The sequence below is a fragment of the Ranitomeya imitator genome, chromosome 4 (genome assembly GCF_032444005.1).
Source record: "Ranitomeya imitator isolate aRanImi1 chromosome 4, aRanImi1.pri, whole genome shotgun sequence".
Taxonomy (NCBI): Eukaryota; Metazoa; Chordata; class Amphibia; order Anura; family Dendrobatidae; genus Ranitomeya; species Ranitomeya imitator.
This window is the reverse complement of record NC_091285.1, coordinates 527454267-527469360: the sequence shown is the minus strand read 5'-3', so window position 1 is coordinate 527469360 and position 15094 is coordinate 527454267. Positions and strand designations below refer to the sequence as shown.

At 43.8% G+C, this 15094-nt stretch overlaps 1 protein-coding gene across 1 annotated transcript in view; it reads right to left on the bottom strand.

Moving 5' to 3' along the window:
- Nucleotides 1-13717, bottom strand: part of MAN2A2 (mannosidase alpha class 2A member 2) — a 243193-nt gene extending 229476 nt beyond the window's left edge. Inside the window, exon 1 of the mRNA XM_069766155.1 lies at nucleotides 13099-13717. The gene's annotated coding sequence lies outside the window, so the exon portion shown is untranslated. The remainder of the gene's footprint in view (nucleotides 1-13098) is intronic.
- Between the last annotated feature and the right edge of the window lie 1377 nt (nucleotides 13718-15094).

Sequence of the window (15094 nt, the reverse complement as noted above, 5' to 3'; positions counted from 1 at the left end):
GACACGATGTTTGAGACTTCGGACAGCCACTGGTGTTCTGTAGTACAGCGGGGTTATAGTGTATAGTGTGTATAGTTGTGTGTCATCAGCATAAAGGTGGTACTGAAAGCCAAATTTGCTGATGGGGCCGTGTAGAGAGAGAAGAGGGCCCAGGACTGAACCGTGAGAGGCCCCAACAGTGAAAGGTAGAGGAGACAAAGTGGAGCCAGCGAACGAAACACTGAAGGAGCGGTCAGAAAAATAGAAAGAGAACCAGGAGAAAGCAGTGTCCGTTATGGCTATTGATTGGAGCATAGAGAGTGTCGGAGATGGTGGTCAACAGTGTTGAAAGATGCAGAGAGGTCAAGAAGAATGAGCAGAGAGTGGTCACCATTATGTTTTGCTGTCAAAAGTTCATTGGTCACTTTGAGTGCAGTTTCTGTAGAATGTAGGGGGTAGAAGCCGGACTGTGATGGATCTAGGAGAGAGTGAGTGGAGAGGTAATGGGTAAGGTGGGAGTAGACCAGGCGCGCCAAGAGTTTAGAGATAAAGGAGAGATTGGAGAATGGTCTGTAGTTATTTGTGCAGGGTGGAGAAATGATAGTGTTTGAAAGGAGGGGAAAATACCAGAAGAGAGGGAGAGATTGAAGATTTTAGTTAGGTGAGTAGTGACGACTGGAGATAGAAACTGGAGTAGGTGTGAGGAAATTAGGTCAGTAGTGCACGTAGCAAGACGAGAAGAAGAGAGGAGCCGGGAAACTTCTTCTGTGACCGGTTGAAATGTGGAGAGTAAGCCAGAGGAGAAGGAATTGGAGTTGTGGCACTTGTTGGCTGGGAGCTGATATAGGTTAGCAACTGCTTCTTCTCGAATGGTACCACCACTAATGTCCGTATGAACTGTGCTTATGGAAGTTGTCCAAAGACCACAGGGGATACATAAATCTGAATCTTACTGTCATGACTCTGGATAGACTGGTTCTGGCTCCTTCCTGGCAGGGCTGTGGAGTCGGTAGGCTAAATCTCCGACTCCAACTCCGACTCCTCAATTTCCATGACACCAACTTTAACTTCAACTCCAACTCCCTCATACATGGCTCAAGTTTAAGTGACAAATTTACTGTGGTAAAATGGTAACATCAGGCTTTTAATTATTATTATGATACAATAATCAAGTCATTTAGATAGAACACACACTATATGTATTGGAATACAACTTTAGAACAAAAAGCTTTTTCATATTTACAATTTATTAAACACTATGAAGTGTAAAAAAAAAGGTTTTCAACAAAAATGAACTGAATAACGTTTGTGCAGTTTATGAATTTGTTCTGAGAAATAGTATCGCCTCCATCAGATCTTCCTTCATAGACTACCTCAAATCTGACCTAATTTTTTTAAGGCTAGAGAACTACCTCTCTACACTAACTTGGGTTGGTGGCAAAGCTGTAACCACATGGGCAACATATCTAACAATTTCATGGTATAAAGGAATTGCCTCGTGCACAGTTTTGATGAACGATTGAACTCTTCTACTTCTTGGAGAGAAGGTGAAACACGTTGCTGAAATATGGTCAATCTGTTTTCTATGGGAGTGGAATCTTTTTTCCCTGTGGCAACGCTTTGCCTGCTCCATGTCATCCAAATACTTTTCGAAATCAAACTCCTCATCTGATGAGGATGAAGGAAAGGCAGCAGCAGCAGCACTGGCAAGACCCGAGTCCTCTTGCTCTAGGCCATCCTGTAGCCCACGCATCCTAACTGCTACATCAATCAGAGCTTCTTTTCCTTTAGTAAGCTGTTGATCATCCAGCAATATACGACGATGACTCGGGTCCACATAAACAGCTGCCAGAAGAATTTTATTTTCTAATAGCAGTGTCTCTCTCCATTTCATTAAAGCAGCAATGCCATCTGGAATTAAACCTCCTCTTTGGGACAAGCAAAACAACAAGTTCTTCAACTCCTTTATAAAAATGCCAGGAGTTAAATCTCAGCTTGTAACTTTTCAGTCACTGTAAATGGGTGATGAAGCAATTCCTTCAATTCAACCACCTGTGTCCACTGACCTTCATGTAGTGTTACCTGAAGGTTGGCCATATCTACAAGGAAGGGTTTCAGCTCAAGCAATCGCTCAATCATTAAATAGGTGCTGTCCCACCAAGTGGCTTGAACCACAATTGCCCCTTTTCCAGCATGTCTCTTCAAGATGGAATCAATTTTAAGGGTTCCAGCAGCAGTAGCCAATTTGCTCACTTTGCTAATCAGAGTTCCAGCACGTGCCTCTTGTAGACTATCTCTTAATGCCAGCTGTAACGTGTGCACAACACAGTGCATGTGATGAATAGGAAAGAGGTGTGAAGCAGCTTCAACAAGACCATCTGATTGTAAAGAATCATTTTGCTGTTCTTCTGTAGTAATATCTATTTGTTCCTCCGTTATGGGAACAGGAATGTGGCCTTCCATCTCCAACATACTGTGGTGTTGCGCCTACTGTTTGTGTTGGGGGACCCTTGCTTGGCAGCATATTAACGTAGTCAGGCACGGTTTTCCACACAAAACAGTCCATACGATTAATTTAAACGTCATAAACTGCACCGTAAGCCAGGTTGCACATCACCGCCTTACATATAGTCAATTACTTAATCAGATATGGCTTTACAAAGCATTCTCTAGTCAAGCCTGTCTCTCTCCAGTCACCGGGTGACTGCACAGTTCATTAACTCTCCTTTGTCAGTGCACATAGGTCTTTCCCCATCCCCAGGGTTACCTCTCAGGAGCTCCTGCTCCACAGGCTGACTCCTTGTCAATCCAAGGTCCTCAACAGGACGGCGTCTTTCTCAGTGTAGGGCCATCCCAGGCTCTGCACACACATGTGGCCTATCCGGGTGCTATTAAGGATGTTTGTCCAACACCCAGGCTACAAGGTCCAAAGCCCCACAACGAACTATTCAGGGAGCTAGCACTCCCAACACATAGGCTTTTCCAGGACCTTGTACATGGACCATACAGATCCAAACACTCTCCACCATGTGACCAAACCCTGGTCACATTATCTAACTGTAACCACCCCCATAGGTGGGAGGTGTATGTGTGGTTAGCGAATTCCCGCCCAGCTCTTTGATTAACCCTATAAGTCCCCATTATAAGTAAACACATAAATAATAATAATAATCTTTATTTATATAGCGCCAACATATTCCGCAGCGCTTTACAGTTTAAAACACAAATGTCATAAGTAACAACGTTAACAATACAATAATTAAAGCGAAATAAGACGACCCTGCTCGTGAGAGCTTACAATCTACAACTTGTGAAACTATAAGTCCCAGCATAACCAAATAATTTTGGGCTTACAGCGCGGAGACCCACTGCGACACATACCGGCCATTTACAATAATGTCAGTCCCTAATTCACTATCATAATTATGCCTCCAAGCGCATCCTGAAGAGCACACAGAGCGCCCCCTGGCTGTAACATGGGTTACTGCATCACAATACTGAATGTGAAATGTTCTTCTAGCTGCTGTTCACCTTCATTATTCTCATTCATCAGTTTAATTGTACTTACCGTGTATGAAGCGCTATCAGTTACAATAGCAAGAACCTGTTTTTTTTTAGTTCATAATCTTGAAGAACATTTTCCACTAAGGTGTGGAGAAACTGGCTGCTGTGAAGAGCTTTAGTATCTTTTACTGCCAGCGTCTTAGTAACAATTTTTTTGTTGTCACAAACAATAACGAACATTGATAGCAAAATAGTTCACCCTGTGACGTGTGCAGGCATTCATGTTAAGAAACACAAAGCGTCTTTTGAGAGTCTTTTTAAGATCTTCCTTTCGGTTAAGGGCTTCTTCAATCACTAATTTTCAAATACTTTCTCTTTCAAGAGAAACACCAAGTTTGTAGGCCATTTCTCCATTAAGAGCTGTAAAAACTGTTGTGCAAATAATGATAATGGTACACAGTCCTTCACAACAATCTCCATGAGCTGTCTTTTAAACACCTCTTCTGTCATTGTTACAGTAACTTTGTCACTTACAAAATATCTTGTAACTGATGTTTGAGACGCTCTTTCCTCCTCCTTTGCCTGGTAGGAAGTGCTGGTCTCTGGTTTCTTGGTGCTGCTGTGATCTTTTTCAATCACAGCTTTGTAAACTTCTGGGTGGCAGCGTTGTAAATGTCTTCTTAGATTTGTATCACTGCCTGATTTTGGCATCACAGCATTTGTTTTCACCTGGGTCACTTATACACTGACACACAAAATGTTTTTTTATCTTGAGTCACTGTAAGATGCTCAAATACAGCTGACTTCATAAGATGCTTATTAGATATTTTGTAGTAAATGCGCTCTCAAAATGATTTTGTCCTGTAAACAATAAGGTATATTGTAATTCTTGCAAGAATAGGGAATCATGCACTGCATAATTTAGGATGTAAATAAAACAATCTTTGCATAAATCAATAGGACAGATAATAAGTATAAAGTTTGTAAAATATGTTAGATAGCTTTATGCTGAACTTTCAATGTCAGGCTTGTCTCAGGGTACAGCTCACTAAATGCTTCACATCATATTTCTTCACAGTCTATGAAGAGGGGAGGAGGGAGGAAGCATGTTTGTGCTGAATCTTATTGCAAAACACACACACAAATATTAATGTTCTCATCGATCCTGCTATTGTATTTCTGAAATTGAGATTTTAGAAAACAGTTTTTCCCCTTATATTCTATGTATAGTGTATATAAGTTATCAGGGCAGCTAATTTCTCCAAACATGAGCTAAGAGGAAAAACAACTAAAACATCAAGAATACAGAGACAACATGTACTGGACTATTGATTTATGCACAGTTTACTGAAAGTTTAGATGTGCTTTGAGAAGTACTTGCCTTAATTCTGCTTTCCTGTTCATTCCAGAAGTACTGAGATATATGTACGCATTCCTTCCCTGTGTGTTTGTTATTTTCCCCTTATCTGTAGAGGAGGAGCTTCCTTACTTATCATGAACATAAACTGCATCACAGATTCATCACAGCTAAAAGTCAAGACCTTAGATCAGGAATAGGACAGACATTTATAGGAAATTTCATAACTTACCCAAATTCTTATGATAAAAATATTCCCCACAAACTGCATTGAACTACTGTACCCAATTTATTATATATTTTAGGAGTCGGTCAATTTTATACCGACTCCACCAAAAAGGGCTCAAACTCTGACTCCACAACTCCAACTCCACAGCCCTGCTAGTTACTACACATCATGTAACATCACGCCAACACAGGATCCTTGTAAAGGCCACAGAATGACGTAAGTTCTTAGGCCCTGGTCAGGCTGCAATGGAGTACCGGCGTGGATGACGGATCCAGGCCCTGCGAATATTTTTTATCTTCCATTGAACTTTATATTCATCTACTAGAAACATATCCTAATGTCTATGGGGACCAGTTAACCCCTTAAGCCCCGAGGGTGGTTTGCACGTTAATGACCGGGCCAATTTTTACAATTCTGACCACTGTCCCTTTATGAGGTTATAACTCTGGAACGCTTCAACGGATCTTGGCGATTCTGACATTGTTTTCTCGTGACGTATTGTACTTCATGTTAGTGGTAAAATTTATTCGATATGACTTGCTTTATTTGACAAAAAAAAGGAAATTTGGCGAAAATTTTGAAAATTTTGCAATTTTCCAACTTTGAATTTTTATACCCTTAAATCACAGAGATATGTCATGCAAAATACTTAATAAGTAACATTTCCCACATGTCTACTTTACATCAGCACAATTTTGGAACCAAAAGTTTTTTTTATTAGGGAGTTATAAGGGTTAAAAGTTGACCAGTAATTTCTCATTTTTACAACACCATTTATTTTTTTTAGGGACCACATCTCATTTGAAGTCATTTTGAGGGGTCTATATGATAGAAAATACCCAAGTGTGACACCATTCTAAAAACTGCACCCCTCAAGGTGCTCAAAACCACATTCAAGAAGTTTATTAACCCTTCAGGTGTTTTACAGGAATTTTTGGAATGTTTAAATAAAAATGAACATTTAACTTTTTTTCACACAAAATGTATTTCAGCTCCAATTTGTTTTATTTTACCAAGGGTAACAGGAGAAAATGGACCCCAAAAGTTGTTGTACAATTTGTCCTGAGTATGTTGATACCCCATATGTGGGGATAAACCACTGTTTGGGCGCATGGCAGAGCTCGGAAGGAAAGGAGCGCCATTTGACTTTTCAATGCAAAATTGACTGGAATTGAGATGGGACGCCATGTTGCGTTTGGAGAGCCCCTGATGTACCTAAACATTGAAACCCCCACAAGTGACACCATTTTGGAAAGTAGACCCCTTGAGGAACTTATCTAGATGTGTGGTGTGCACTTTGACCCAACAAGTGCTTCATAGAAGTTTATAATGCAGAGCCGTAAAAATAAAAAATAATATTTTTTCACAAAAATGATCTTTTTGCCCCCAATTTTTTATTTTCCCAAGGGTAAGAGAAGAAATTAGACCACAAAAGTTGTTGTGCAATTTGTCCTGAGTACGCTGATACCCCATATGTGGGTGTAAACCATTGTTTAGGCGAATGGCAGAGCTCAGAAGGGAAGGAGCGCCATTTGACTTTTCAATGCAAAATTGACTGGAATTGAGATGGGATGCCATGTTGTGTTTGGAGAGCCCCTGATGTGCCTAAATATTGAAACCACCCACAAGTGACACCATTTTAGAAAGTAGACCCCCTATGGAACTTATCTAGATGTGTTTTGAGAGCTTTGAGCCCCCAAGTGTTGCACTACAGTTTATAACGCAGAGCCATGAAAATAAAAAAAAATTTTTTTCACAAAAATGATTTTTTTAGTCCCCAGTTTTGTATTTTCACAAGGGTAACAGGATAAATTGGACCCCGAAAGTTGTTGTCCTATTTTTCCTGAGTACGCTGATACCCCATATGTGGGGGGGAAGCACTGTTTGGGCGCATGGCAGAGCTCGGAAGGGAAGGAGCGCCATTTGGAATACAGACTTAGATGGATTGGTCTGCAGGCGTCACGTAGCATTTGCAGAGCTCCTGATGTACCCAAACAGTACAAACCCCCCACAAGTGACCCCATATTGGAAACTAGACCTCCCAAGGAACTTATCTAGATGTGTTGAGAACTTTGAACCCCCAAGTGTTTTACTGCAGTTTACAACGCAGAGCCGCGAAAATAAAAAAATCTTATTTTTCCCACAAAAATGATTTTTAGCCCCCACATTTTTATTTTCCCAAGGATAACAAGAGAACTTGGACCCCAAAAGTTGTTGTCCAATTTGTCCTGAGTATGCTGATACCCCATATGTTGGGGTAAACTCCTGTTTGGGCGCACCGGAGAGCTCGGAAGGGAAGGAGCACTGTTTTACTTTTTCAATGCAGAATTGGCTGGAATTGAGATCGGACGCCATGTCGCGTTTGGAGAGCCCCTGATGTGCCTGAACAGTGGAAACTCCCCAATTATAACTGAAACCCTAATCCAACAACACCCCTAACCCTAATCCCAACGGTAACCCCAACCACACCCCTAACCCTGACACACCCCTAATTCTAATCCCAACCCTAATCCCAACCGTAAATATAATCCAAACCCTAATCCTAACTTTAGCCCCAACCCTAACTTTAGCCCCAACCCTAACCCTAACTTTAGCCCCAACCCTAACCCTAACTTTAGCCCCAACCCTAACCCTAACCTTAGCCCCAACCCTAACCCTAACTTTAGCCCCAACCCTAACTTTAGCTCCAACCCTAACCCCAACCCTAACCCTAGCCCTAACCCTAGCCCTAACCCTAGCCCTGATGGGAAAATGGAAATAAATACATTTTTTTAATTTTACTATTTTTCCCTAACTAAGGGGGTGATGAAGGGGGGTTTGATTTACTTTTATAGTGTTTTTTATATCGGATTTTTATGATTGGCAGCTGTCACACACTAAAAGACGCTTTTTTTATAGCAAAAAAGTTTTTGCATCTCCACATTTTGAGACCTATAATTTTTCCATATTTTGGTCCACAGAGTCATCTGAGGTCTTGTTTTTTGCGGAACGAGTTGACGTTTTTATTGGTAACATTTTTGGACACGTGACATTTTTTGATCACTATTTATTCCGATTTTTGTGAGGCAGAATGACCAAAAACCAGCTATTCATGAATTTCTTTTGGGGGAGGCGTTTATACCATTCCGCGTTTGGTAAAATTGATAAAGCAGTTTTATTCTTCGGGTCAGTACGATTACAGCGATATCTCATTTATATCATTTTTTTTATGTTTTGGCGCTTTTATACGATAAAAGCTATTTTATAGAAAAAATAATTATTTTGGCATCGCTTTATTCTCAGGACTATAACTTTTTTCATTTTTTGCTTATTATGCTTTGTGGCGGCTCGTTTTTTGCGGGACAAGATGACGTTTTCAGCGGTACCATGGTTATTTATATCTGTCTTTTTGATCGCGTGTTATTCCACTTTTTGTTCGGCGGTATGATAACAAAGCGTTATTTTTTGGCTCGTTTTTTTTTTTTTTTCTTACGGTGTTCACTGAAGGGGTTAACTAGTGGGACAGTTTTATAGGTTGGGTCGTTACGGACGCGGCGATACTAAATATGTGTACTTTTATTTATTTGTTTATTTTTTAGATAAAGAAATGTATTTATGGGAATAAATTTTATTTATTTATTTAGTAATTTTTTTTTTTTTTTTACACATGTGGAGACTCTCGGTACAAGGAGAGCACATCACCTTGTACCGATCGTCTCAGGGAAGCACGTGCGCGATGCTTCCCTGCACCGCCGGCACATTGCGATCATGTTTAATCGCGGTGTGCCGGGGGTTAATGTACCGGGAGCGGTCCGTGACCGCTCCTGGCACATAGTGCCGGATGTCAGCTGCGATAGGCAGCTGAGAGCCGGCCGCGATCGGCTGCGCTCCCCCCGTGAACGCGGCCGATCGCGTATGACGTACTATCCCGTCGGTGGGAATTAAAGCCCACCCCACCTCGACGGGATAGTACGTCATATGGGATTGAGGGGTTAATACCCAGAGGTGTGAGAAATATGCTCTTGTTTTTACACGTGCAAAACAGCTTGAGTACATAGTGCCGACCTTCTGGACTAAAAATACCCAGAAGTGAAATGTAGATTGGCCATAATGGCGTTTTTCCCAATGCTTTTGTTTCTGTTAGTAGCAAGCGAGATACCTGGTGATCATTTAACTCCCTTGCATTTTCAGATGAGGGGAATATCCATGCAAGATTTGTCAATTACTTACAGAGGCATAAACTCACAATAGACCGGGCGGCCAAGATCTTGCGCGGTGTCTTGTAGGGTGCATGCAAGGACAGCTTCATATGTCCCTAGAAGGAACAGGGTGATCCAGCTTTAGGCTATGTTCCCACAATGAGCTTTTGGTGACACTGCAGAATTTCGACACTATTTCTGCATTTATCATTTAAATTAGGTTACTTGTGGTTTTTCATAGTGTTTTTAAGTCTCATTTTTGTTTCTTTTTGGTGTCGTGCTTAAAATAAAGCATTTGCGCTTTTTACCTGCGGCTTTTCCACATCTATTGCAAGTCTATGGGGGAAACCCACACATAAAACTCTGCGTACCCACCAGAGACATTTATATGCTGCGGATATAAAACACGCACCGCAAGTCAGTTTACACTGAGTAAAATAAAAGTCCAAGAGGGCAGAAGATTTCCAAACATCGCATCCACTGTGCTGGGACTGTAAGATGCTGCGTTTTTGAAAATATGCACCAAAATCTCATTGTGGGAAGGTAGCTTAAGTGACCAAGACCTAAACTGCATGGCATGGAACAAGAGGAACTGGATGCCAGTCACTTCTGCGACCACTCTCCTTATAGGGCAACATGGCGATTGGAGAGAAGAAGAAACACTACTGGTCTCGTGCCGTCCATACATTCACCTCTCTATCCACCATGTTATGTAACATTTCCCCTGCAGGGTCTGCTTGGCTGCATGATCCGCTGACAACATTTATTTCATCCATGAGTGGAAGAAGCCAGATCTGTTGTGATCAGCTGATTGCTGCTGCTGCTATTCCAAACAAAAAGGATTTTTTTTTTCTTATGAGACAACTTCTTTAAAGGGGTTGTTGAACCACACGATTTAAGAAAAAATCTTACAATGGTCTAAAATAAATATATGAATAAAATTCCCTTTACAAATTACCTGGAGCCTGGAGAACAAAACCATAGGTGGATCAGGGGCATGTTGGCAATGATGCCGGAGGGGTTTGCTAAGATCTTTATTACTCCTTTTGCTTTTTTACACCATTGTGAGCGGTTTATAAAAATGATTGTGGGATTGGTCAACCCCTTTAATGATTGCCGTTCTTTGCGTGTTGCTAAAACATCAATGCACATTGGTGCTTCTGTTCTATCAGATCAGGGATCTGCATTAAAGTATAACGCAAATAAACAATAATTGTAACAATCCGAACTATTTTACTACAGAGAAGTGTTGAATTATTAAACATTGGAAAATGTAATACATGTTTTATTAAACAAGTCATGAAAATCTTCTATAAAAGCTTCAGATAATCAGATCTCGCCATGCACCAAAAAGTACTTTCTACCGTAATGACCCAAAATCGGAGATTTTCATCACTGTCACGTTAGACAAACACAATAACAGTCATGCCACAAGTGGCACATTTCAGCCTGGTCTTTGGAAGCTTCTGCTGGATGAATGCACATAGGGATTGCTACTCGCCTTAAATAAGGACTCTTCAAGCCTATCAGCAACAAAAAGATGTAATGGTGTTCTGGAGAATCCGACACAGATGTTAGTATTCCCAGCAACCCGCGTGGAGATTTACTGCAGTCCCATACCTCTGTTCAGCAAATCCTTAGGAACCCACTAATCTAACAGCTGGCACTTCACCCAGCTCCAAGAGCCGCCAATGTATACAGAGCACACATCTCCAGCATGGGTCCTGCATCCTAGGGGCCCGAAACAGAAGGCGGAGAGGCTCAGAAGTGGGATCCGGTAATGTCAGTCACACGTACTGGTACCAGCACTAATGGGGCTTCTCAGAGCTGGAGGTATGCCAGATTAAGGAATGATCAGTAACCCCACTGGACCGGCATGGTCACACTCTCCCCAGCCTGAAATGGCAGCTTCCAGGGAACAATAGAGTGCGGTCAATGCAGAAGTCACTATTACTAACAAACCGAACAGGGAAATCATTGAGAAAAACATTGTAACTGTATGCAGTGACATAGGGATCACCATTACTGATCACTGTATGGAATCACATAGGGATCACTATTACTGACCACTGTATGGAATCACATAGGGATCACTATTACTGACCACTGTATGGAATCACATAGGGATCACTATTACTGACCACTGTATGGAATCACATAGGGATCACCATTACTGACCACTGTATGGAATCACATAGGGATCACTATTACTGATCACTGTATGGAGTCACATAGGGATCACTATTACTGACCACTGTATGGAATCACATAGGGATCACTATTACTGATCACTGTATGGAATCACATAGGGATCACTATTACTGACCACTGTATGGAATCACATAGGGATCACTATTACTGATCACTGTATGGAATCACATAGGGATCACTATTACTGACCACTGTATGGAATCACATAGGGATCACTATTACTGATCACTGTATGGAATCACATAGGGATCACTATTACTGACCACTGTATGGAATCACATAGGGATCACTATTACTGACCACTGTATGGAATCACATAGGGATCACTATTACTGATCACTGTATGGAATCACATAGGGATCACTATTACTGATCACTGTATGGAGTCACATAGGGATCACTATTACTGACCACTGTATGGAATCACATAGGGATCACTATTACTGATCACTGTATGGAATCACATAGGGATCACTATTACTGACCACTGTATGGAATCACATAGGGATCACTATTACTGACCACTGTATGGAATCACATAGGGATCACTATTACTGACCACTGTATGGAATCACATAGGGATCACTATTACTGATCACTGTATGGAATCACATAGGGATCACTATTACTGACAACTGTATGGAATCACATAGGGATCACTTTTACTGACCACTGTATGGAATCACATAGGGATCACTATTACTGATCACTGTATGTAATCACATAGGGATCACTATTATTGATCACTGTATGCAATGACATAGGGATCAATATTACTGATCACTGTATGGAATCACATAGTGATCATCACTATTACTGATCACTGTATGCAATGACATAGGGATCACTATTACTGACAACTGTGTGCAATGACTTAGGGATCACTATCACTGATCACTGTATGGAATTACATAGGGATCACTATTGCTGATCACTATATGCAATGACAAAGGGATCACTATTACTGACCACTGTATGCAATGACATAGGGATCACTATTACTGACCACTGTATGGAATCACATAGGGATCACTATTACTGACCACTGTATGGAATCACATAGGGATCACTATTACTGATCACTGTATGCAATGACAAAGGGATCACTATTACTGATCACTGTATGGAATCACATAGGGATCACTATTTCTGATCACCGTATAGAATCACATAGGGATCACTATTACTGACCACTGTATGGAATCACATAGGGATCACTATTACTGATCACTGTATGGAATCACATAGAGATCACTATCACTGATCACTGTATGCAATGACATAGGGATCACTATTACTGATCACTGTATGGAATCACATAGGGATCACTATTACTGATAACTGTATGGAATTACATAGGGATCACTATTACTGATCACTGTATGCAATGACATAGGTAACACTATTACTGATCACTGTATGCTATGACATAGGGATCACTATTACTGATCACTGTATGCAGTAACATAGGGATCACTATTGCTGAACACTGTATGCAATGAATCGGAGCCAGCAGCCATGATGTCCCCCAGCAGTTATGGGGTTAAGCTTAGAGAATTGCTGGGACTGGCAAATGGAGTGATGGGTCACACACACACATTGGGTCCTGCCACCCAGCAGAAAGTAAACAGATTAGTTACCCCGGTAATGCCCCCTCCTGGTCCTGGAGTGGGTGCTTCTCCTGGGATTCTCCACGTTGCTTTATTCCAGTGTGTGCCAGGCCTCAGTCAGATGGGTGTCCGGTGCGGTCCGTGCCCACATGCCCGTGTGCTCACATGCCCGTGTGCCCAGCTCTGTCAGTGCGGAGAGGCTTCACATGCAGGCAGAGCACTAGGAGGAGTCCATTCCTGCCGTGTCAATCCCTGCTCTGCCCTCAGCTCCTGTTACACCTGCAGCTGATGTGCTCCTGTCACCCGGAGAGCCGCGGCCATAGGGCTCGCTCGGTGCCCGCTATGCCAGGCTGACAAACTTGCTCCTATGAGACGTACATGGATGCTGAGTGCCGGCTCCCGGTCTGTGCACATCCCCGGCACCGAGGAGGGAGGATCACAGGTGGAGCGCCAACACCGTCAGCCGGTGCAGCTATGGCGGCAGGATGCCCGGTGCCCCCATCCCAGCAGCTGCTCACTTCCCTGACACCCGCTAGCTGCTGGATTATTGCCAAGGTCCTTGATCCCTTTGTTTAAAGTGACAGCGACACAAGAGAAGCCTGAGAGCCTCCAGCGCCTGCGACAGGGCCAGGAGTGAGGAGCATCTAGCGGACAGGAGGAATGCCTGCACCCACCGAGCGTGCCGGGGACGGGAGGAATGCCTGCACCCACCGAGCGTGCCGGGACGGGAGGAATGCCTGCACCCACCGAGCGTGCCGGGACGGGAGGAATGCCTGCACCCACCGAGCGTGTCGGGGACGGGAGGAATGCCTGCACCCACCGAGCGTGCCGGGGACGGGAGGAATGCCTGCACCCACCGAGCGTGCCGGGGACGGGAGGAATGCCTGCACCCACCGAGCGTGCCGGGACGGGAGGAATGCCTGCACCCACCGAGCGTGTCGGGGACGGGAGGAATGCCTGCACCCACCGAGCGTGCCGGGGACGGGAGGAATGCCTGCACCCACCGAGCGTGCCGGGGACGGGAGGAATGCCTGCACCCACCGAGCGTGCCGGGGACGGGAGGAATGCCTGCACCCACCGAGCGTGCCGGGGACGGGAGGAATGCCTGCACCCACCGAATGTGCCGGGGACGGGAGGAATGCCTGCACCCACCGAGCGTGCCGGGGACGGGAGGAATGCCTGCACCCACCGAGCGTGCCGGGGACGGGAGGAATGCCTGCACCCACCGAGTGTGTCGGGGACGGGAGGAATGCCTGCACCCACCGAGTGTGCCGGGGATGGGAGGAATGCCTGCACCCACCGAGTGTGTCGGGGACGGGAGGAATGCCTGCACCCACCGAGTGTGTCGGGGACGGGAGGAATGCCTGCACCCACCGAGTGTGCCGCGGACGGGAGGAATGCCTGCACCCACCGAGTGTGTCGGGGACGGGAGGAATGCCTGCACCCACCGAGTGTGCCGGGGACGGGAGGAATGCCTGCACCCACCGAGTGTGCCGGGGACGGGAGGAATGCCTGCACCCACCGAGTGTGCCGGGTGTTGTGAATTCTGCTCTTGGGTTCCCTCCAGTGGTTGTTGATGGTAATGCAGTTATTCCTGAGCAGCAGTCTTGGACAGGTGTTTCTGCTAATTGCAATTCTAACTGGGGTATTTAGCTGTGCAGGACTCATTAGTCCTTGCCAGTAGCCAATGTTCCTTTGGAAGTGTTGGTCCTCTGCCTGGCCTCTCCTGCTTGCTGCCAATTCAGCTAAGATAAGTGTTTGCTTCATTTTTTTAGACACACTGCTGTGTGTTTATTTTCTGTGCTTATCTTGTTTCTATTTTGTTCCTGCTAGACTGTGCCTGATGTTTTTCTCAGTCTAGTTGGACTCGCTGGAGTCGCAGATATACTCTCCACATCTTTAGTTAGGTGGTGGAGTTTTTGTATTTTTCTGCTGTGGATAGTTTGTAGTTTTTTATGCTGACCGCATAGTATCCTGTACTATCCTTTCCTATCTAGGTAGAAGTGGCCTCCTTTGCTTATCCCTG